At 46.2% G+C, this 23677-nt stretch overlaps 1 protein-coding gene across 2 annotated transcripts in view; it reads left to right on the top strand.

The window, feature by feature from the left end:
* The first annotated feature begins 4884 nt into the window (after positions 1–4884).
* Positions 4885–23677, top strand: part of DNAJB6 (DnaJ heat shock protein family (Hsp40) member B6) — a 54488-nt gene continuing 35695 nt past the window's right edge. The window contains exon 1 of one of the 2 annotated variants that reach the window (XM_070478964.1): positions 4885–5036. The gene's annotated coding sequence lies outside the window, so the exon portion shown is untranslated. The remainder of the gene's footprint in view (positions 5037–23677) is intronic. The other variant, XM_070478935.1, reaches the window with a different exon arrangement.

The raw sequence follows: 23677 nt of genomic DNA, 5'->3' as shown, positions 1-23677 counted from the left end.
CTTCCTTCTCTCCTGGGGACAAATGTTGCCAGGGTTTCCCAGCAAGCACCGGGCTGTAATCCAGTCTCCTGCAATTACTCCAGAAAAGGCCACCGACCTGCGAACCATGAACGTGTCTCAGCTCCCACCCCTCTTTTCTTCCTTGACGATGTTAACTGTTTCCTAGGTTCACCCCACCGCCAGCTTTTTGGCCAGCGGCTCTTTCGCTTCCCATGGCAATGAGGCTCTTACACCTTGATGAGCAGCTCTGACAAGTCTTGGAAGGCCTGGGTAACTGGTGACATCACCTGCTGGGGGTTTTCAGTGGACCCCATGGTCCCCTTTCTCCCCACAGCCAACATCTGCACTCTGTCTTCTTCACCCACACCAGCTCTTCCTCCTGGTCAGAACCTTCACGTGTGGAATCGAGTTTTCCTTTCCCTCATCCCCACACCTCAGCAGGCACAGGTGCTCGAGATTTTTCTTTTTCTTCTATAACCGAAAAGCATTTCCAAGGTTTCACGATCACCGTTTCCTTCCATTGTCCAGTGAAATAATTTGAGTCTCCTTCTAAAGTGACTGCAAGGACTTCCCTGGTGTCCAGTGGATAAGAACCCACCTGCCAATGCAGGGGACTCAGTTCGATGCCTGGTCCGGGAAGATCCCACAACAAAGCCCAAGGGCCGCAACTACTGAGCCTGCAGTCCTAGAGCCCGTGCTCCGGAACAAGGGAAACCACCACCGTGAGAAGCCCTCGCATCACAACTGGAGAGTAGTCCCGCTCACAGAGGCTAGAGAAAGCCCCCAAGCAGCAACGGAGACCTAGGCCGGCTACACTCAACCAATCATTCTGAAAACATGGTTAAAAAAAGAGAGTACATCTATTAAAAAATAATAACACGACTGCAAGAAATTCCGAACCTGTCCCCTCACTGGGCTCCTCTTCTAGGGTCTCCCGCCCGGCTGGGATCCGCCCCGTGGTCACTGTCTTCTGAACACAGGCCCAGCCTCTGCTTCATTCCTCAAGAGGACCTTTCTCACACAGAAAGAACAGCAGGCTGCAAAGGCTGACACACGGCTCTGGAACCCCGAGACGTCACAGAAGGAACGAAACGCTGGGAAGCAGCTCTTCATGATCACAGGTGCCCGGCTCCCTGCGGTGTCGTTCCTCCGAGGTGGCCCCTTCCAGCCACCCTCCCAACCAGGCCTCTACCCCCACCCCAGCCCTCCCTTCCTGTCCACCTTCTGCAGTTGAAACAGTCACAGCTTTTGCAAAGATGCTCTTCTCCACAGTGGCACCACGTCACGCAGCCCTCCAGTTGGCCTCTCTCTGCTAGGCCTTGTTGACATCCGTACCTTTGCAGAGACACAAAGGAGGTTTCCTTCTGAAATGAGAGGCCTGCCACCCTTCCTCCAGTGTGGGACAGCTTTAGTTTTAGAAAGAGTACTCGTCAGTCATTCAATCAGCTTCTTGGTCACCCTTGGAAAGGATTTCCTCTGTCTGGAGTTCTCTCCACCCACACAGGGCTTCAAACATTAACTCCTCCTGGTCTTTCAGAATTCACTCAAGACGGCCGCTTCTGAATGGAGACGCAGATGTAGAGAGCTGACCCAGACGGCGGAGGGAGGTGGGGGGCACATAGCATCAGCATACATACACTAGCCTGTGTAAAGTGGGTCATTGATGGGAGCCCAGGCTGGCGCTCTGTGACGACCTAGAGGGGTGGGGTGGGGGGAAGACGGGGAGCTCGAGAGGGGGGGGCTATGTGTATAATTATGGTTGATTAGAATTTGCCTGCAATGCAGGAGACCGGGGTTCCATCCCTGGATGGGGAAGATCCCCTGGAGGAGGGAATGGCTATCCACTCCAGTATTCTTGCCTGGAGAATCCCGTGGACAGAGGAGCCTTGTGGGTTACAGTCCTTGGAGTCACAAAGAGTCAGACACGACTGAATGATGAAGACTTTTCATTTTCCTTTTGCATTTTGTGTTTCTGATAGGTAAGAAGTGTATTTATTCAGATTCAGAGAGAAGCACTCTCCACAGAGTGTGGGCCATCGCAGAGGGCGAGGGCAGAAACCAGCACAACATTGTAAAAATTAAAAAAGACAAAGCAAACAAAAAGGGACTGGCTTCTCCTGAGGAGCTTCTCTTCATCTGTGCCCTGCCCCACCCGCTCCCACCCCCACCCCCGTCCTGGTTTGCATGTCTCTCCTCAGGGACCTGCAGCCTGTAGCCTTCCACCCTCCAAGCTCTGGCTCTTGGAGCTGCCTTCCTCAATGGATGCAAAGGTCCTCCAGAGGAAGAGTCCTGCCTTCTTTGAGTCCTGGTGTACAGTAGGTGCTCAACATATGCTCATGAGATGGATAAACGAAAACAGACTCATGTTTATCCCACAGCTGTGTTCAATCTCTCACCACTTCACACCACTGTACTATGCAGTTATGGAAGACACATGATTTCAACTTCATAAACATGATTTTATTAGTTTTGAAAAGTAATAGTAAAATAAAAATATTTTACACACAACACAAAAGTTCAAACAATACTTCAAATCAGGAAAAAGAAAGTGAGGGGACTTCCCTGGTGGCTAAGACTCCAAGCTCCCAGTGCATAGGGCCAGGGTTCGATCCCTGGTCAAGGAACGAGATCCCGCATGCTGCAACTAAAGATCTGGCGTGTCACAAGTAAGGCCTGGCACAGTCAAATAAATAAAATTTTTTTTTAAAAAAAGAAAACAGAAAAGTAAGTGAGAAATTATGTGAAATACTCTTTACTGAACATTCTTCCAGCTTTCCGTGAGTGTATTGAACTCGTAGAGTATGCCATCCTAGGTATGACTCTTGGGCATAAAGATTATTTGGCAACATCCTTTATTTTTGAGAAATTGCATGAGCAAGAGAAATTGAGAACAGAATTAAACTCTACCCTTTTGTGGGGGAAATTTGCATTTGTAAGGGAAATTTCCATTTGTATATGCATCTTCCTCCCTCTGAGGGGCTTCCCAGGCGGCAGTGGTAAAGACAGGCTGCAGTGCTGGAAACTCCAGTTCCACCTCAGGGTTGGGAAGATCCCTGGAGATGGAAATGGCAACCCACTCCACTTATTCTTGCCTGAAATCTCATTGACAGAGGAGACTGGCAGGCTACAGTCCATGGGGTCACAAAGAGAGGGACACAACTGAGAACATACATGTTAATAAAACCTGTATTTGTTTTTCTCTTTTGTATTTCATTATAGGGAGTTTCATTATAGCCAAGAACTCAAAAGCAAAGACAGAAAATTATATGTGCACCGCCCCATCCCCATTCCCCAACCCCCGTCCCCGCAAATACAATTTTACAAGAAGGAGAGCAATAATGCAAGTTGGATATATTTGATGTTAGTAAGCATAATTACATTATTACTTTTATGACTTGCAAAGTATTCCTGATAAGGAGGAACAGATTATCTCCAAAGTCGGTATCAGCAAACTTGCATGTTCTTTTTTCTTTCATTTTCTGTTCTTGCATTTATTGCCTCAGGGAAAATTATTTACAACTATTTTTCTTCCATCAGAGATGAGTTTTTCAGTATAGTAAAAATTGCCAAGCTGTCACTGAGGAACTTCACCTTTGGTTCCTGGACTCGGCAGGCTGCCTGTGTGCGTGTGTGCCGGGTCTACAAATTTTCTCCTATCACTTGCACGTTTGGCTGGGGAGAAGTCCCTGCCTTTTAGCAGTTTCTCGAAGAGGCACAAGTTTCTCGACACAGAAGAGCTACGATTTCCTGACTATCGCTATGTGATAGGCAGAGCTCAGCGCAGACCACGAACCTTCCCAGGAAGTCCATGTCCCCGTTCTACAGAGGGGGAGCGAGTCTCCCCGCTCTTCCTTCCAGCCTACAAACTGCAGACTGGTCCTGGCCCGGCTCCACCAGGCTAACAGCCCGAGGCCCTTCCCCCAACGCGCCTGCAAATGCAAGTCCTCGCGGTTCCCTCTCAGAATCTTCTTCCAGTAAAGTCTGTCCGGCAGCACCGCCATCTGAGCTAACACTTAGTGTACAATGTCTTTCATCTCTGAAGATCTTCCCTGTTGTTTCACAGACCGCTCTTTACATATGGAGTATTGGCTAACATTCAGGGTGTTTGTCCCCCTGGGATGCCGGGAGGCGCTTTGTTGGTACCGTTTGGTTTCCTCCTGACACAGTTCACTGCATGGACAGATGTTTTAATACGTATTTTTGAAGGAAGACCAAGTTACTTGTGGCTAGCCCACTAGACTCCACGTCTCTTGCTGCCTGCATGTCCAGGTTAGCTCCCGCTCGCCTCAGGTGGGGTCTCATTAAATGTGAGACGTCGCTCGTCGCTCGATAGCACTGTCACCCCGGAGGGAAAGAAACCGGCGGGCCTGCAGGCAGATAGGGTTGCGTGCGGCGCCGGTACTGAGGGAAATTCCAGCCCCGCCGAGGTCATCTCCGCTTCATCAGGAGACGCGAAAACCCAACACCGCTGAGCCGCCCCGCCCGGCGAGGCTTCTGTAACCTTCTAAAGGAAGGGACCGAGAACTGACTCAGAGTAAACACATTTTCTTTTGCTAACTGGTCACCTGCCCAGAGCCAGGTATGTAAGACAGGGAGGGCTGAAGAAACACAAGAAATGACTCCGCCGAATCCGGGGCGGGAAGACCAAAACCCACAGCGCCCACGCCTCAGGTCCCAACGGACCCTGACCCCGCGCCAGGAACCCACAAGCCGAGCCGCGCTGCTGCCGGCGACGGGGCCTCGGCTACGCATGCGCGCTTCCTGCTGCGTCCCGGGCCGCGCAGAATTTTCGGGAAGGCGGGGGAGGAGGGGGGTCGGGGCGGTCGGTGCTTTGCGCACGCGCGGCCTCAGGGCCGGGCGGAAGTCCCGCCGCCGCGCCGCCGCCGCCTGACGCACTTCCTGTTTGTTGTTGGAGAAAGGAGAGAAAGGAAAGCGCGAGGACCGTCGCCGCCTCCGCCACCGCGCCGCCGTGCCGGATCCGAGGAGCCCCGGCCGTAGCCCCAGCTCGCCTTCCGCCGCCGGCTCCCGCGTCCTCGGTGAGGGCCGCCAGCGGCCGGGGGGAGGGCCCAGCGGCCCACCTGACCCGGGCCTCGACTGCGGCGTGTGGGGCCGGGGGCAGAGGACTCGGGGAAGGGGCCTGAGGGCTGGAGACGGGGTTTGGTGTGGGGCCGGGCCGGGCGCGCCGGGGACGGCGGCAGGCCGCGGGCCCGGCTTGGGGGTCGCGTGTCGGGGTGGGCTCCGGCCTGTCCCCTCGTCCCCTTCACCGCTCACCGCTCCTCCCCCTCCTCCTCCCGGCCGCCGCCGCCTGTCCCGGCGGCCCCCTCCTCCGGGCGCCCTGGGGGCCCCGCGCCGGCGGTTGGGGCCGGGCGGGTGCCTGGCCCGAGCGGCGGGCTCGGGCTGGAGTAGCCGAGCAGCGGCCAGGGAAGGGGGCGAGGGAGCTGCCGCGTGGGAGGCTGAGGGTCTAAGTGTTGAAAGCCCGGCGGGGACGTCCCTGAGCCCAGGAGGGAGGTGGGTTTGCGGGAGGAGTGGGGGGCCGCGGGCGGGGGCCGCCTGTCCGGAACTCCCCGCCGGCTCCTCCGAAGCGTGTGGATGGACGGTCAAAATGAAGTGTTTGGCTTTCAGCTCACCGAAAAAATCGGTTCGCTTGGTTTCTGTTCAGGTTGTATGGCGGTTTATATAACTGAAGTTTCTGTCAAGTTTTGCCCAAGTAAGGAAAGAATTGACGCAAGAAGTGGAAATTGCAAACTTGTGTTGTCTCGCGAATCGTTTTCAGAGTGTGTGTGGGTCGCCAGTCAAGACGTTTAAATCTCACTGCTAACTCACGAACCACGGAAAGGACACGGCCTTTGTGGAAAGGTCTCCGTACCAACCCGAGGGGGCTGACTGGCAAGCATGAGCGGGGCGGCGCCCTTTGTATTCTCAGCGTTTTTATTGCAGTTGTGGATTCGTACTAAGACTTTATGACTAGAATATTTTAAGGCGACTAATTGATTTAGTGGAAAAGTTAGGCTGAATGACCAAAAAAGGAAAGAGAAACTCTTATCATTTGAACTTGCTTGTTCATGTTTTAGTCGCTTTTTTCCTAGTAGTTAAGCGAATCAATGTTATCTTGATTTGTAAAAGGCATTTTGTACTTCTTTCCTCAACCTATTTCTAGACCACCCCTCCCCCTGATTCTGTCTGGGAAGTTTAATTCACACTTCTCTTGTTTCCAGTCAGAGACCTTAGACCTTATGGGTGTGTTTGTGTGTGTTAGTCCCTCTTTCGTGTCCGACTCTGCTACGCTATGGACTCTAGTCGGCTAGTTTTTTCTGTCATGGAATTCTCCAGGCAAGAATACTTGGAGGGGGTAGCCCTTCCCTTCTCCAGGGGATCTTCCCAACCCAGGGATCGAACCCAAGTCTCCTGCATTGCAGGCAGTTTCTTTACCAGCTGAACCATTATGAGTGTCCTTTTGCGTGCTAAGGAACTGTGGAATTTGGGGGGTTATGCAGAGTATGAACTTGGGGAGTAAATTGGCTGGGTTAGTCGTTTGTAGGTGTGGATGACTTGAAGTGGGAGGAGAACAAAAGGGGATGAGATGTTGGTTTTAGAAATTGGCTTAAGCAGGCTTGGTGTGTAGTGCTGTACAATAAGAGAAAGTTCGGAATTTAAGGATTTTTCCAAAAATTTGACATGTGTTCAGCGCCCTTTAAAAAATATCTTTGTTTTAAATTCATATTTTCTTGACCTGTAAGTGGTAGGTTTGAGAATTACTTCTGGCTGCAGGAGAGAGACTTATCTGGAGGGCTGGGTGGAGAGTACGGTTTGAGTAATACTCTGGATACTTTGTAGAGAATAGGGAATTGTGGTGTGCCTGCCTGCAGTGAGTGCAAACAATAGCCTTACTCTTAAGGCAAACCCATTGAATTTTTAGGTGTTTGATCTCAGGGTAGGACCTTTTCCCCTTGTATTGACTCTGTTTTGGACATCTCCAAACAGAATTGTGCTCCTCACCAGCAGTGACATTTTCCACCTGAACTCAGGTTTGGGGTGGAATGCGTCTGTACCTTTCATACTTTTAAAGAAGACACAGTTATTTTCAGTTTGGTTTTTCAGCATCGCAGTGTAATCCTCAGCGTGTCAGCTTAGTGATGTAGAGGTCACCTCACCTTCCACTGGGGTGCAGTCTATGTGACTGCATGTTCAAGGTCAGCTGCTGCTACCTTGGTTAACGCTTAAAGATGATTAAATGTCACTCTTGGTGTCTGTTAGTAAGAAGTAAGTGAACGTAGTCAGTTGTTTGATATCTTAACAGAATTTTTAGAAAGCGTGTTTTTTGTTTTTGCCTTTTCACTTCCTTGGAAATGATCTAGAATGTAGGCCGGTGTTCTGTGTTATAAACCTGGTCTGCTTAAAATTCGTCCAGGGTGCCACCCAGTGGCAAGAGCAGGTTAACTGCAGGCTTATTTGTGAATTAGGGTGGGATCAGTGGCAAGATTTAAGAAGTGCTGTGGTTTCTCTTGGTGAATAGAATTTAAGAGAACTTCAAAATTAAAAAAAGTGAGATAAATGAAGAAAATAGAAGTTGTTGAAGGTAAGAATAGTGCATAGAAAGACAGTTTTAAAGCCTGATTGAAGAAAGTGGCTTACTGGATTTGTCAACAAGAAAAAAAAGTTGAAAAAGTTGGTGCTTCTATTATAGATTATAAAGTGTTTTTCAAACGTTTATTTTTAGGGAGACAAACAAAAAACAGTTGACTATTTTTGTTTCAATATCCTACTTAAGTAAATGTTGGAGAGTGCTGTAGAAGGCAAGCTTGTGCCTATCCATTCTTTTATCAGAGTAAAATTTTTACTTTATTTCTGAACTGAAAAAAGTAAATTTTAAAAATACTTCATTTTTAAAGTGAGGGGAGTTTCTGGAAAAAAGACTAAAATTAAATTTATAAGTGTTGCAGTATATATCAAAGTAGAGAAGGTTTTGTCTAATTTATATTCTAAACCTTACTTCAAAATCTATTCCTTATTTAGGCATAGTTTGGTTTTCTCTAAAAATTGTTAACCTATTTGTAAGGACTTCTTGACTATTCTAAATAAAAAGCAGCAATCATTGCATTTGGCTGTGAGGCAGTGGCTCTATTTGTATGTCAGAATACTCCAGGTATTTTAGGTTTCTTAAACTCAGGTGCAAAGATCACATGTCTTTGGAATGGTGATTTTTTTTACGGCAGCATGTGATTTTGTGTCCTTTGAAATTTTCATCCTATCTTTGTCACCAAGAGAGGTGGGGAAATGGCAGCCCACTCCAGGGTTCTCCTCTGGAGAAGCCCTTGGACAGCGGAGCCTGGCAGGCTAGTCCATGGGGTTGCAGAGTCGGACCAGATTGAGTGACTATAGTTCATTGTTCCACTGTGTGTGCTGGCGCCCTGGGCCCTCCTGTGAGGGCCTTTGGGCAAACCTGGAATTTTCCACCGTGTGCTTCTGTGACTGTAGTGTTGTCCTGGACCCAGAGTGCTTGGAAAATATTGGTTGAATTGGATCCTTTTTTCCTGGTTTATCTGTGCCCCTTCTGTGGTAAATAATGGAATCCAGAGCTTAGGGGAGTTTAGAGAACAATATGGCTAGCGTACAAATTCAGTTCAGAAGCACCAGAACTGATGAAACACCATTATTTGCTATTATTTTAATGAAAGGAAGTTGGTCATACCTATAAGTGTCTAATGGGTGATGATTGCCAGATGATTGCCAGATGAGAGAATGGTCTTGGATCTTGAGTTATAGAGGAAATAAATTCGCTTGATTGTTTGTGGAATACTTTAAGGCATGTTGAGTAAGAACAAGATATGTAAGATGATTTGTGATAAGGAGTGACACTTGACCTCTGTCTTTGCCCCTTACTCTCTGTGCTACATCTCATTCATCAGATAATGAGATGATGTGGAGGAACTTGTCCACTATTTTTGCCATCTATTTCTTTTTAAAGTTGCCTCCTTCCTTTCCATTAAGCAGTAGTGTTACACAAAATTAGTTCCATGTTACAACATGAATTCAACATTTAAACAAGGTGTTTAAAGTTTCTCCACTTGTAAGTTAGAAGTAACAAGTATCTTGATCTGCTGATTTTTTAAGCTGAAGAATAGAGAACGTCTTCAAGAGACAAATTGCATCATGTAAAACATTGTGTAATATGTACCAATCTGTGGGGGCAAAGCTATCTGGAAGGAGGAATTTTTTTCCCCCTTCAGCTCCATTTTCAACATGGAGTCTCTTGGATTGGAGAGGAATAAGGAGCATTTTTATTACAAGCAGAGCAAGGTTTCTTAGATGTTAGATGGAGAGATACTTGAGAACAGTCTCTTGGGTGGAAAGATGGTTATTTAAAAATTTTTTTTGCTGTGCTGTGTGGCATGTGGGATCTTAGTTCCCCAGCCAGGGATCAGACCCATGCCTCCTGCAGGGGGATTGAGGAGCCCAAACCACTGGGCTGCCAGGGAATTCTCAGGGTTTTCAGGTTGGCCCAGTTACACACTTTTAATTTAGTGTGGACAGGCAAAATTTGGGACAAAAAGCCAAAGGACTCAGTGCAGAGATGTCTTTGTCACACCCCGAGCTTGAGGGACATGACTTGAGGGTCGTCGTGTAGAGGCAGGAAGGCTGGTGTGTTGGTAACAGTCGTGTTGGGCACAAAAGTTCTTTAGTGTCGATGAGACCATGGGGCATGTATAATGACTTGGAAATTCTCCTTTAGAAATTCAGTAGAGACACTGTTATAACTTAAAAGGGACTAGTTACGCTGCAAGAAACTTGGCTTTTCAGAGCTGACTCACAGGGCACCTCTTCTGGATGGATTTTTGTGACTGTCACCTGAGGTGTTTGTTTAGAGTCTTGCATATGAATAGTTGAAGAGGGAAAGGAAATGCTCCTCTGAGTGGGCCATTGTAAGTTAAATTCTACACATCCACCCTGGCACCCCCCCCCCCCCCCCATAACCATTGAGATGAGCAAGCCAGGCTGAGGAAGGAGAGGCCTGCACTTTGGCCTGTCTCAAGTGTTCGTGGTGTGTGCCCTGTGAGACCTGTACAGTCACACTCACTCTCAGAAGGAGGGGCGTCCTGGGAAACCCTTCCTGAGCCACAAAGGCCTCAAGGGAAGAAGCAGTTAGCTGAGGACCCATCTTGCTCACCAATGCACAAAATAAATGGAGGGGAAGCCCAGGTCCTCACAGCTGTTGCTGCTCCAGGCTGAGGAGCTGTGTTTGGTCCCTGGGAAGGAGCGTGGCCGCTCACTGCTGGAGTGGGCACTGCCGCTAATGTTTCCTTTTCTTGTAAAATTGAAAATCCTCTTCAAATTTCTTGTGATTGTCAAAAACAGGTACTAAATGTGGGTTTTTTTTTTTTTAACGCAATTATTATTATTTTTTTTAATTATATATTTGGCTGCACCAGGTCTCAGATGTGGCATGGGGGTCCTTAGTGGTGGCATGCCAGCTCCCAGCTGTAACACATGGGGTCCAGTTCCCTAGCCCGGGCCCTGCATTGCGAGCGTGGAGTCCCAGTCACTGGGCCACCGGGGAAATTCCATGTGGGTCTTCCTTAAAGGTGAAGTGTTGTGACGAGAGCTCTGGAAAAGCAGGGCACATCTGTGTTACTGAACTGGTCAAGGGGTGAAAGACTGCAGCAACTGGATCTTCATACTGACGACCACCTCTTTGTCAGCTGTGCGTCTCTCCTTCCAGGGAACCTTGAGATAGTACCTAATTACCATGTGAAACCATGTTTGGTGGTAAGTACAGACAAGCATTCCTTGTTTCAGCATTTATAATTTTGGTTTTGATGTGCGCAGTAGTTCAGGCTCAGGCAGACCCCGTTTTATAGCGGGTTTTAGTGCAGGTGTTGCTCCCCCCGCCCCCAACTGATGGTTTGTGACAGTCTTGCGTCGATCAAGTCTATTGGCCCCGTCTTTCTCACAGCGTTTGCTGACTTCGTGACTGTCACAGTTTGTAATTCTCATGATATTTTCAAGGTTATTATTAGATTAATGATCTGTGATCAGTGATCTCTGATGTTGTAATTGTTTTAGGCCCTTCTAAGACCATCTAAGACCCTGTGTTCTGACTGCTTCACCAACCCACCATCTTTCTCCCCCTCCTCAGGCCTCCCTGTTCCTTGAGACACAACAATACTTAAATTAGGCCAGTTATATCTCTGCAGGGGGCTCTTCAAGTGAAAGGAAGAGTCTCCCGTCTCATTTTAAATTAGAAGCCAGGAATGAAAATACTTAGTGATGAAGGCTTGTGGAAAGCTGATAGGCTGGGAGCTAGGCCTCTTGTACGCAACAGCCAGGTTCTGAATGCAAAGAGAAGATTCTTGAAAAAGTGCTACTCCAGTGAACACATGAGTGGTGAGAAATCAGAATCACCTTACTGCTGTTGTGGAGCAAGTTTCGTGGTCTGGAGAGATCACTAAACCAGCCACAGTGTTGCCTTAAGCCAAGGCCCAGGCAGGGCCCTAACTCTTCAGTTCTGTGAAGGCTGACAGAGATGAGGAAGCTGCTGGGGAAAGTCTGAAGCTGGCAGAAGCTGGCTCATGAAGTTTGAGCGAAGAAGCTGTCTCTAACATCATGTGCAAGGTGAAGCAGCAAGTGCTGATGTGGAAGCAGCAGCAAGTGCTGATGTGGAAGCCACAGCAAGTTATCCAGAAGATCCAGCTCAGATCATTGGAGAAGGTGGCTGCACTGAACAGCAGGTTTTCAGCGTAGATGAATCAGCCTGATGTTGGAAGAAGACTCTGTCGGGACGTTCATACTAGAGAGGAGAAGTCAGTGCCTGACTTCAGAGCTTCTTAGGACAGGCTGGCTCTCTGTGAGAGGCTGATGTGGCTGGGGCCTGAAGTTGAAGCCAGTGCTCGTTGACCATCTGGGAATCCTGGAGCCCTTGTCAATTATGCTAAACCTACCCTGCCTGTGCTATGTAAACGGAGCAAAGCCTGGATGACAGCACATCTATTGACAGGGCCGTTTCCTGAATATTTTACACCCACTGTTGAGACCTACTGCTCAGATTAAAAAGTTCTTTCAAAAATTACTGCTCATTGACAATAACCCGAGAACTCTGGAGATGTATAGTGAAATTCATGTTGTTTTTATTCCAGCTGACACAACCTCTATTCTGCAGCCCATGGGTCAAGGAGTAATTTTAGACTTTCCAGTCTTGTTATTTAAGAAATACATTTTGTAAGGCTATTGCTGCCATAGACAGGGATTCCTCTGATGATCTGGGCAAAGTCAATTGAAAACTCTCTGAGGACTCACCATTCTAGATGCCATTAAGAATATTTGCAATTCATGGGAAGAGGTCAAAACACCAACTAATTATAATTAACGAGAATTTGGGATAAGTTGGTTCTGACCCTCATGGATGACTCAGGGGTTCAAGACTCAGTGGAGGAAGTAACGGCAGATGTGGTGGAGACAGCTGGAGAACTAGATGTTGAAGTGGAGCCTGAAGATGGGACTGAACTCTTGCAGTCTTGTAAGAACGTGTGAGTGGTAGAGGAGCTGCTTCTTTAAAAGAATGCACAAAGTGGTTTCTTCAGATGGAATCTACTCCTGGTGAAGATGTTCTGAAGATTGTTTACCTAACAACAGATTGAGAATATTACATAAACTTAGTTGAAAAAGCAGTGGCAATATTTGAGGATTGAGTCCAATTTTGAAAGAAGCTTGAAAGATGGCATAGGCTGGCTCCATAAACTTATCTCTTGCCCCACTGTAACCTCTCCCCAACATTGTTCATACTTTCTTATTGTGTATGTCTAAGCTGTTTTTTTACATGTCTGTCTTCTGAACTTGGTAACTTGGTCCCAAAAGTGTCACGATTGTTTTTGCATAGTAAATATACATAAATTTGCTCAGAATTACTTTAGTTTTTCCCCGAGAATGAATGTGTTGATGGTATAATTGATACCCAAAAGGTTTTGATCTGTTGTCAGTGGATCAAGATACCCAAGGTGGAATGTATCAGGCAAGCCATGGACTTCACTTATCTGGAGAGCTACAGTCGCCCAAAGGGAACAGCAGGAGAGAGGGCATGGCTGCAGGCCTGAAAGGACCACGGCTCAGCCCGGTTTGTGTCGCCCACCAAGCTCCAAGGTTTCCCAGAGGGGCTGACCCAGCGCTCACAACTTGGGAAGAAGAGCAGTGGGACCCGCGGTGCCTCCTGCAGGGGGGGGCGGGGTGCTGGCCCTGGACTGCCAGAGCATCCCTGGTGTCTGTACTTGAGGTGCATGGCAGTCACTCCAGTTACCAGAGAGAGAAATACTAGCGATTTAGGGTATACCATAAGAAACATAATTAACACTGCTATATGTTATATAGAAAAGTTAAGAGTAAACCCAAAGAGTTCTCATCACAAGGAAAAATGCTTTTCTATTTCTTTCATTTTGTGTTTATATGAGATGGTGGTGGTTGTTTAGTTGCTAAGTCATGTCTAACTCTCTTGTGACACCATGAACTGTAGCCTGCCAGGCTATAGGCTCCTCTGTCCATGGGATTTCCCAGGTAAGAATACTGGAGTGGGTTGCCAGTTCCTTCTCTAGGAGATCTTCTGACCCAGGGATCAAACCTAAGTCTCCTGCATTGGCAGGCAGGTTCTTTACCGCTGAGCCCCCAGGGAAGGCCCCATATGGGATGATAGATGTTCACTAAACTGATTGTGGTAATCCTGTCATGATGCAAGTCAGATCGTGATTCTGTACACCTTAAATGTGCATAGTGGTATATGCCAGTTAGGTCTCAATGAAACTGGAAGGAAAAAATACACATCAGCCATTCTTTTGATGTTCAGAATCCCTTCTGATCTGTGGATGTTTCGTCAGTTTTGTTCTGCTGTCATTTTGACATAGTTGTACTTTTTTTTCTTTTTGACTTATTTTTTAACTTTTTATTTTAAAACCATTTTGTATTTATAGAAGAGTTGCAGAGATAATACAAGAGTTTTTCTGTATGCCTCTTACCCAGCTTTCCTTAGTATAACATGTAACCATGGTGTGTTTATGAAAAATAAAAAATAAGGTTGGTATAGTACTGTAAACTACAGACTTCATTCACATCACACCAGTTTCCCGCCCCGCCCCCATCCCCCAACATTCTCTTCCTGCCCCAGATACCAGTCCAGGAGCTCAGACGGCACTTAGTTATCATTTATTCTTAGTCACTTCCAAGCTGGCACTGTCCCGCAGTCTTTCCTTGTTTTTTTCCTGACCAGGCCTGCAGTTTTTGCTAGTAGCATCTTTACTTTCTTGATTGACAGCATCTGCTAGGCTTGTCTTGTACCTTTCCTGTTCCAGACCTAGCATTAGCTAGGGCAGTAAAGCGTCATTCCATGAATCCCCAGTGGAGCTGACCGTGTCCTTCAGAGCTGGTTTTTTCTGGTCTGGACAGCATGTTGTATCTGTTGTGATAGTGTTTGCATATTTATAGCTCATCTTGGCTGTGAGAAAAGAGGCTCCCACAGGATTTCAGAAAGGGTATGTGGTGCCACCAAAGACAGAAAAAAGTGACGGGTTTGAGGGGTCTGCAGTGAGTGAACCACACAGAACTGTGCATTGGTTTGCTGTGTGTGGGTGGAGCAGTGTAGAATGTGATGAGGGTTTCCAGCATGGAGTAGAATTATAGGAAAAGGCCAGGTGGGAGTGGGGAGGAAAGAGCATGAGATGTGGTCATGTTCTATTTGGGGTGTCTTGTGAGACGTCCAAGTGGCTGTGTTGAGAGCCATCTGTCTATTTGTGTCTGAAATGCCAAAGTGAGGCCTATGATTGGGGCTAACATGAGGGAACCATTGCTCCATAAATGGTATTTTAATAACGGAGCCGATGAAAATGCGGGAGTAGGGGGGGAGGCCTCTGAGCCCCCGGCGTTCCCACTGCTGACTGAGGGGAGCAGGCGGGCAGGTGGGAGGCAAATTGGGGGCCTCCGAGAAGAAAGCCCATGTGTGCTTGGGGTTGCCAAGTCCGCCAGCCTGAGCCCTGAGACTGTTCCCTGGGTTTTAATGGGGGAAGCGCTTCCTCGTGACCGTAAATTAGTGAGGTTCAAGCGGTGGGCTGCCTGGTGCTGGCCAGGACTGTGGTGAAGGCACTTCCTTCCTGTGCTGTCTCCACTGAGAAAGAAACAGCCCCCATGACCTAGCGCCTCTGTCCCCGGTGCTGGTGCTGGTCCTGGGGATGGACGACTTCCCGGGGGCGCAGTAGGTGCTAGCAGGTGCCTGTCACCTTTGGCAGGCATGGCCTGAGTTGAGGCCCATCCTGCCATGTCTGTGCTACCTGCCTCGAGGGTCTTGCTCCTCCCACCATCGTCAGCACAGACACGGGCACATTGTTGCCAGTGCAGGGCAAAGCAATTGGACTTAGGGAATCGTGAGCTTTGAACTAGGAACAGAGGTGTCTCTTGTTCACTCGCCAAGTTGTGTTTAACTGTGTGTGACCATGGACTGCAGCACGCCAAGCTTCCCCGTCCTCTGTCTCCTGAAGTGGGCTCAAACTCATGTCCATTGAGTCAGTGGTGCCATCCAGCCGTCTTATCCTGTCACCCCCTTTTTTCTCCTGACCTCAATCTTACACAGCATCAGGGTCTTTTCCAGTGAGTCAGCTCTTCACATCAGGTGGCCAGAGTATTGGAACTTCAACTTTAGTGTCAGTCCTTCCAGTGAATATTCAGGGTTGATTTCCTTTAGGATCAACTGATTTCATCTCCTTGAAGTCCTCAAGAGTCTTCTCCGGCAACGCAGTTCAAAAGCACCGATTCTTTGACACTTAACCTTACCTGGTGGCTCAGATGGTAAAAGAATCTGCCTGCAATGCAGATAGACCTGGGTTCAGTCCCTGGGTTGGGAAGATCCCCTGGAGAAGGGAATGGCAACCCCCTCCAGTATTTTTACCTGGAGAATTTTGTGGACAGAATAACCTGTTGGGCTACAGTCCATGGGGTTGAAAAGAGTTGGACGCAACTGAGTGACTAACATTTTTAGCCTTTATGGTCCAACTCTCACATCCGTACATGACAACTGGAAAAACCACTGCTTTGACTAAATGGACCTTTGTTGGCAAAGTGATGTCTCTGCTTTTTAATACGCTGTCTAGGTTTGTCACAGCTTTTCTTCCAAGGAGCAAGTGTCGTAATTTCATGGCTGCAGTCACCGTCCACAATGATTCTGGAGCCCAGGAAAGTAAAATCTGTCACTGTTTCGATTGTTTCCCCATATATTTGCCATGAAGTGATGGGGCCAGATGCCATGATCTTCGTTTTTTGAATTTTGAGTTTTAAGCCAGCTTTTTCACTCTCCTCTTTGCTTTCTGCCATCAGAGTGGTATCATCTGCGGTTGTTGATGTTTCTCCTGGCAGTCTTGATTTTAGCTTGTGATTCATCCAGTATGGCATTTTGCATGATGTACTACTGTACGTATAAGTTAAATAAGCAGGGTGACAGTATACAGCCTTGACATAACTCCTTTCCCAGTTTTGAACCAGTCGGTTGTTCCATGTCCGGTTCTAACTGTTGCTTCTTGACCTGCATACAGATTTCTCAGGAGGCAGGTCAGGTGGTCTGGTATTCCCATCTCTTGAAGAATTTTCCACAGTTTATTGTGATCCACACAGTCAAAGGCTTTAGCATAGTCAGTGAAGCATAAGTAGATTTTTTTTGGATTCCCTTGCTTTTTCTAGGATCCAGCGGATGTTGGTAATTTGATCTCTGGTTCCTCTGCCTTTTCTAAACCCAACTTATATATCTGGAAGTTCTTGGTTCACATACTGTTGAAGCCTGGCTTGAAGAATTTTGAGATTTATCTTGCTCGCCTGTGAAATGAGTGCAGTTGTGCGGTAGTTTGAGCATTCTTTGGCATTGCGTTTCTTTGGGTTTGGAATGAAAACTGACCTTTTCCTGTCCTGTGGCCCCTGCTGAGTTTTCCAAATTTGCTGGCATATTGAGTGCAGCACTTTAACAGTGCATCTTCTTTTAGGATTTGAAATAGCTCAGCTGAAATTTCATCACCTCCAGTAGCTTTGTTCATAGTGATGCTTCCCAAGGCCCGCTTGACTTCGCACTCCAAGATGTCAGGCTCTCTCTAGATTGAGTGACCACACCGTCATGGTTATCTGAGTCAATAAGACCTTTTTATAAATAGTTTTTCTGTATATTCCTGCCACCTCTTCTTAATCTCTTCTGCTTCTGTTATGTCATTGTCATTTCTGTCCTTTATTGTACCCATCTTTGCATGAAATGTTTCCTTGGTATCTCCAGTTTTCTTGAAGAAATCTCTGTCTTTCCCATTCTATTGTTTTCCTCTATTTCTTTGCATTGTTCACTTAAGGCTTTTCTGTCTCCTTGATATTCTCTGAAACTCTGCATTCAGTTAGGTATATTTTTTCCTTTTACCTTTGCCTTCTGTTCCTTTTCTTTTCTCAGCTTTTTAAGTCCTCAGAAAACCACTTAGCCTTTTTGCATTTCTTTTTCTTAGGGATGGATTTGGTCACCACCTCTTGTGCAGTGTTATAGACCTCCGTCCATAGTTCTTCAGGCATTCTGTCTTATCAGATCTAATCCCTTGAATTTATTCGTCACCTCCACTGCATAATCAGAATGGATTTGATTTAGGTCATACCTGAATAGCCTCGTGGTTTTCCCTCCTTTTTTCAGTTTAAGTTTTGCAATAAGGAGCTGATGATTGATCTGAGCCACAGTTGACTCCAGGTCTTGTTTTGCTGACTGTACAGAGCTTCTCCATCTTTGACTGCAAAGATTTTGATGTTGGCCATCTGGTGATGTCCGTTTGTAGAGTCGTCTCGTGTTGTTGGAAGGTGTTTGCTATGACTGATGCATTCTCTTGACAGAGCTCTGTTAGCCTTTGCCGTGCTTCATTTTGCACTCCAAAGCCAAACTTGCCTGTTACTCCGGGTATCTCTCGACTTCCTACTTTTCGCATTCCAATCCCCAATGATGAAAAAGACATCTTTTTTTTTTTTTTTTGGTGTTAGTTCCAAAAGGTCTCGTAAGTTTTCACGGAACCGTTCAACTGTAGCTTTTTCGACATTAGTGGTTGGGCGTAGACTTGGATTACCGGGATGTTGAGTGGTTTGCTTTGGAAGTGAACTGAGATGATTCTGTCGTTTTTTAGTTTGCACCCCAGTACTGCATTTTGGACCCTTTTGTTGACTGTGAGGGCTACTCCATTTCTTCTAAGGGATTCTTGCCCACATTAGTAGTTTTAATTGTCATCTGAGTTACATTTGCCCATTCCCATCCATTTTAGTTCACTGATTCCTAAAGGTGTCAGTGTTCATTCTTGCCATCTTGACAATGTCCAATTTACCTTGATTCATGGACCTAACATTCCAGGTTTATATACAGAATTGTTCTTTACAGCATCGAACTTTACTTTCACCACCAGACACATCCAAAACTCAGCATCACTTTAGCTTTGGCCCAGCCTCTTCATTCTTTCTGGAACTATTTCGCTGCTCTTTTCCAGTAGCATTTTAGACATCTGCTGACCTGGGGGACTCATCTCTAGCATCATATCTTTTTGCCTTTTCGTACAGTTAATGGGGTTCTTGAGGCAAGAATATTGGAGTGGTTTTCCATTCTCTCCTCCAGTGGAGCACATTTTGTTAGAACTGTCTGCCACGACCCGTCCGTGTTGGGTGGCTGGGTACGACATGGTTCATAGCTTCATTGAGTTACACGTGACTGTGATCCATGTGATCATTCTGGTTAGCTTTCTGTGGTTGTGTTTTTGCTTCTGGAGGCTGTGGAATTGTAGTTCTTGCTTCTTCTGTCTGCCCTCTGATGGATGAGGATTAATGGCTTATGCAGGTTTCCTGATGGGAGGGACTGGCTGTGGGGAAAACTGAGTCTTGCTCTGGTGGAGACCCTCGCACACTCCCAGGCACGTCTGATTCAGTCTCCTGTGGGGTCACTGCTCCTTTCCTTGGGTCCTGGTGTGCACATGCTGGTCTGTGTGCTCTGCAGGAGTCTGTCTCCCCCAGCCCGTGGAGGTTCTGAAGTGTCGAAGCGGTGGCATCTGGTACACTGCGGCTCTGTGTTTCAGAGTGGTTCAGGCAGTGGCTTACTGTTAGGAGAGGGAAGCTCCGTCCTGAGGCTTCTCCCTTCATCCCTTTGGTGACTGTGGTCTCGTAGGGTCTCCCCACATGTTTCTCCTGGGCGCTGAGATGTCCCCTCGTAGCAGCAGCAGCTGGAGCTCAGAAGTCAGAGTAACCGCTGGGGGAGTCACTTGTCAGCAGAGGGTCAGTTAGTCGTCTCATGTTAGCTGAGTCAGTTGTTAGCAGATTGAAGTACAGGTGGCTGCCTGCTGGTTCCTGCTGCGCTCTAGCTGCCCTTGGCTGTGGGCAGGTATCTCATCCCCGAAGGTGTGCGGTTGCTGGGCGCCTACCAGCCGTGTCTTCTGAGCAGTGTGCTTTAGATTGTGGAACTACCAGTGAGAAACACTTTTATATTATAATTGGGTGCTCACTCCCATATCTGACTGCATTTAAAACAAGATACCCAATACTTTTTGTTGAGCGTACGCAGACACAATTGAAAAAAACTGTACATTGAAAAACCATGTACTCAAAAGTACATTCTCCAGTTAGTATTTTGTTAATCTCTGTTATGTATCTGTCACAGCTGATTTTAACATTAAAATGATTGGATAAATTACAAGAAAATAGTAACCATATAGTTATTTCTAATTTGTAATTTTAAAAAACTGGGATTTTATTTGATAAAGATATCTATTAATATTTTTATATTCTAAAGAAGAGCAAATGTCTGTTTTGAGTTCTTAACCTTCTAACGTCTGTAGCTTTTAGTAATGTATTTGGGGTCCTTAATTTCACTTTGGCCAGTTGATGAAATTGATATGTAGTTCATGTACGTCTGAATATCCTAACATCCTTATAATTTTTTTGACCCAAAAGCGTTCTTAAAAAACATTTGTTACCACAGCTATTTCTTTGTGGTCTCAGATGTTGTTTAAGTATACTCCATCTTGTGGGTGTATGCTTGGTATTTTATAGTTGTTAGTTCCAGGTCCCTGTTCTATGTCCCATTACATCAGGTCTGTTAAATGTGCTCAAATCTTACAAGTTAACTCTCTGTCCGATTAATCATATGATTGTGGGTGTGTCTTTTAAAAAATGTTTTTATTTATGAATTTCAGCATAGCTTATTTTTTACCTGACAGAAAATGCACCTTGTTTTAAGTGAATGCTTCAGGGGTATTACATTCACATTGTTGTGTGTTTTATCAGCACCGTCATCTCCAGAACATTTCTGTCCTCCCACCTTGAAACTCTATACCCACTAAACAGTAACTCCCCACTCCCCCTCCCATCCAGCCCTGTGGGAATGTTTCCTTTTCCCCCTTGTAATGCGCTTCCTGGTTGGAAGTCATGGAGGCCTTGTGAGTTTATCCGCGTGAATCTGTGGTTCCCCAACAGGCCGTGTTCCACTGCTTCCTTCCATAGACGCCTGTTGCTGACACATGCCTCCTTCCATAGACTCCTTTGCTGATACTCACCTCCTTGGTGTGGCCTTGTGCGTCTTTCTGCACCACGACTTTGGATTTTTTTCTGTCTCTTGAGTGTACAGTTGACTCGAACAATGTGGGACTTAGAGGTGCAGACCCCCTGCAGTTGAAAAGCTGCGCATGACTCTCGACTCCCCCAAAACATACCTAGTAGCCTGCTGCTGACTGAAGCCTTGCCAGTAATGCAACATTGATTAGCACATGCTTTGTGTGTTATGTTGCTGTAGTCTTAAAGTAAGCTAGAGAAAATATTTAAAAAATTTCTTTAAGAGAAATTGTATTAACTGCATTTATTTATTGATACCCTAAGTTTATATTTTTACAAGATGGATTGTCTGTCAGTGTCTACGTCAATATTATCTTACATGATACCAAATCCTGTAGATGTGTTAGTAACATGGGCCAAGAAAAATGAAAAGACGGTGTAAAGAAGAAATCCATGGTGGTTTTTAAGTATAATGCATCCATTATAATGAAGTGGGAGCAGTATGGTTTCTTTATGGTCGCCTAGCCTATACGCTAGTGAATCCATTGTGACATACAGTGTTGTACTCATTCATAATACGGTATTAGAAACACATTAAAAAAAAACCCACCTACCTATGATGATGAACTGATACTGAGGGGAAAGACGTACTGTGTGAATATGTAATCCTTTGAAAGCAAAGTTACAGAACAGAAAACTAAAGTGTTGCTCCCTTATGCCTTTGCATTCTTGACACACTTTTTACATTTTTTTTCAGTATTTCTAGGCTACATGGTTCTTCTGTGAGCTCTTTTAAGTTGTAAGTCTCCAAAAAATTTTTACCAGTATTGAGAAATACTGAGAAAAATATGCATGCAAGTAGACATGTGCAGCCAAACCTACCTTATTCAAAGGTCATTTGTAGTTTTTTAAAAATGCAGTTGTAATGAAAATAAGGTGCACAGTGCACAGCTTAAACTTAGACCAGTTGAATGTCGGTTGTGTCTGCATAAAGCTGGAGAAACCGCCTAAGGCACCGTTAGGAAGTCACTGATGTTAATTTTGTTACTGTTGGAATTAAATGAGGTACTGTTTACAGAACACTTAGAATTATTCTCACTAAACATGTTTTGTTAAAATAAGAAATATTAAAGTCCTGCTTTGTGCTTTTTCACAGAGTTTCCTGTGTGCACCTTTCTCTCATAAATAAAGTTACATTTTATTTTAAAAAATGAGGTACAATTGACTGGAGACTTGCTTATTTGAATCGTTTCTATATTGCTGTGATTGCCACCTGAGTTAGCCTACACCCCTTTCATTATGAAGTGACCATTCCTTGGAGGGATAACATTTAAGATCTGGTTTCTTAGCGACTCTGAGTGAATGACACAGTCTTGTTGGCAGCGGTGACCATGTGGGCATTAGATCTCCGTAGCTCACTGAAAACTCCCCACACCCTGAGGTGTGTACAGCCTGGTGGTAGAGTTAACTGCGCTCCTGGGGATCAGCGGTGAAGAAGCGCCAGCAGTGCAGGAGATGGAGGTTTGATCCTGGGGTCAGAGGATCCCCTGGAGGAGGCAGTGGCAACCCACTCCAGTGTTCTTGCCTGGAGAATCCCAGGGACAGAGAGCCTGGTGGGCTACAGTCCATGGAGTTGCAAAGAGTCAGATACGACTGATCAGCTAAGCAACAAACTTCTCCAACACAGCTTTCTCTTGTCTCCCCATCCTGGGATTGTATTTGGTGGCTTTGGGTGCTGGGAGCATTGTGGGTTAGTGGAGGCAGTGGGATTGCCTCCGCGGTTCTGAGGCTTAATGCTTCGATTCTCAGTGGTGCCGTTTCCCAGTTTGCTGGGGAGTTTTTCTCGTCCCCCTTTCCTGCAGTTACAGCCTTTCAGTTCTCTCGCTTAGTCGTGTCCAACTCTTTGCAACCCCATGAACTGCAGCACACCAGGCTTCCTTGTCCATCACCAATTCCCAGAGCCTACTCAAACTCATGTCCATGGAATCGGTGCTGCCATGCAGCCATCTCATCCTCTGTCAGCCCCTTCTCCCACCTTCAATCTTTCCCAGCATCAGGGTCTCGGAGTCAGTTCTTTGCATCAGGTGGCCAAAGTATTGGCGCTTCAGCATCAGTCCTTCCAGTGACTGTTCAGGACTGACCTCCTTTAGGATGGACTGGTTGGATCTCCTTGCAGTCCAAGGGACTCTCAAGAGTCTTCTCCAACACCACAGTTCAAAAGCATCAATTCTTGGGTGCTCAGCTTTCTATATAGTCCAGCTCTCACATCCATACATGACTACTGGAAAAACCATAGCTTTGACTATCGGGACATTTGTTGGCAAAGTAAACGTTTCTGCTTTTTAATATGCTGTCTAGGTCAGTCATAACTTCTTCCAAGGAGTTTTTTAAATTTCTTTTAATTTCATGGCTGCAGTCAACCATCTGCAGTGATTTTGGAGCCTAAAAAGATAAAGTGTGTCACTGTTTCCACTGTTTCCCCATTTATTTGCCATGAAGTGATGGGACCAGATGCCATGATCTTATTAGTTTTCTGAATGTTGAGTCTAAGCCAGGTTTTTCACTCTTCTCTTTGACTTTCATCAAGAGGCTCTTTAGTTCTTCGCTTTCTGCCATAAGGCTGGTGTTATCTGCATATCTGAGGTTATTGATAATTCTCCTGGCTATCTTGATTCCAGCTTGTGCTTCCTCCAGCCCAGTGTTTCACATGATGTACTCTGCATAGAAGTTAAATAAACAGGGTGACAATATACAGTCTTAACATAACTCCTTTCCCAATTTGGAACCAGTCTGTTGTTCCATGTCCAGTTTTAACTGTTGCTTTTTGACTGGCATATAGATTTCTCAGGAGGCAGGTCAGGTGGTCTGGTATTCCCATCTCTTAAAGAATTTTCCACAGTTTGTTGTGATCCACACAGTCAAAGGTTTTGGCGTAGTTAGTGAAGCAAAAGGAGATGCTTTTCTTGATTTCTCTTGCTTCTTCAATGATCCAGCTGATGTTGGCAGTTTGAGCTCTGGTTCCTCTGCCTTTTCTAAAACCAGCTTGAATATCTGGAAGTTCATGCTTCACATACTGTTGAAGCCCGGCTTGGAGAATTTTGAGCATTACTTTGCTAGCGTGTGAGAT

The sequence above is a fragment of the Odocoileus virginianus genome, chromosome 1 (genome assembly GCF_023699985.2).
Source record: "Odocoileus virginianus isolate 20LAN1187 ecotype Illinois chromosome 1, Ovbor_1.2, whole genome shotgun sequence".
Lineage (NCBI taxonomy): Eukaryota > Metazoa > Chordata > Mammalia > Artiodactyla > Cervidae > Odocoileus > Odocoileus virginianus.
The sequence above is the reverse complement of the archived record's forward strand: the minus strand, read 5'-3'. Positions and strand labels throughout refer to the sequence as shown.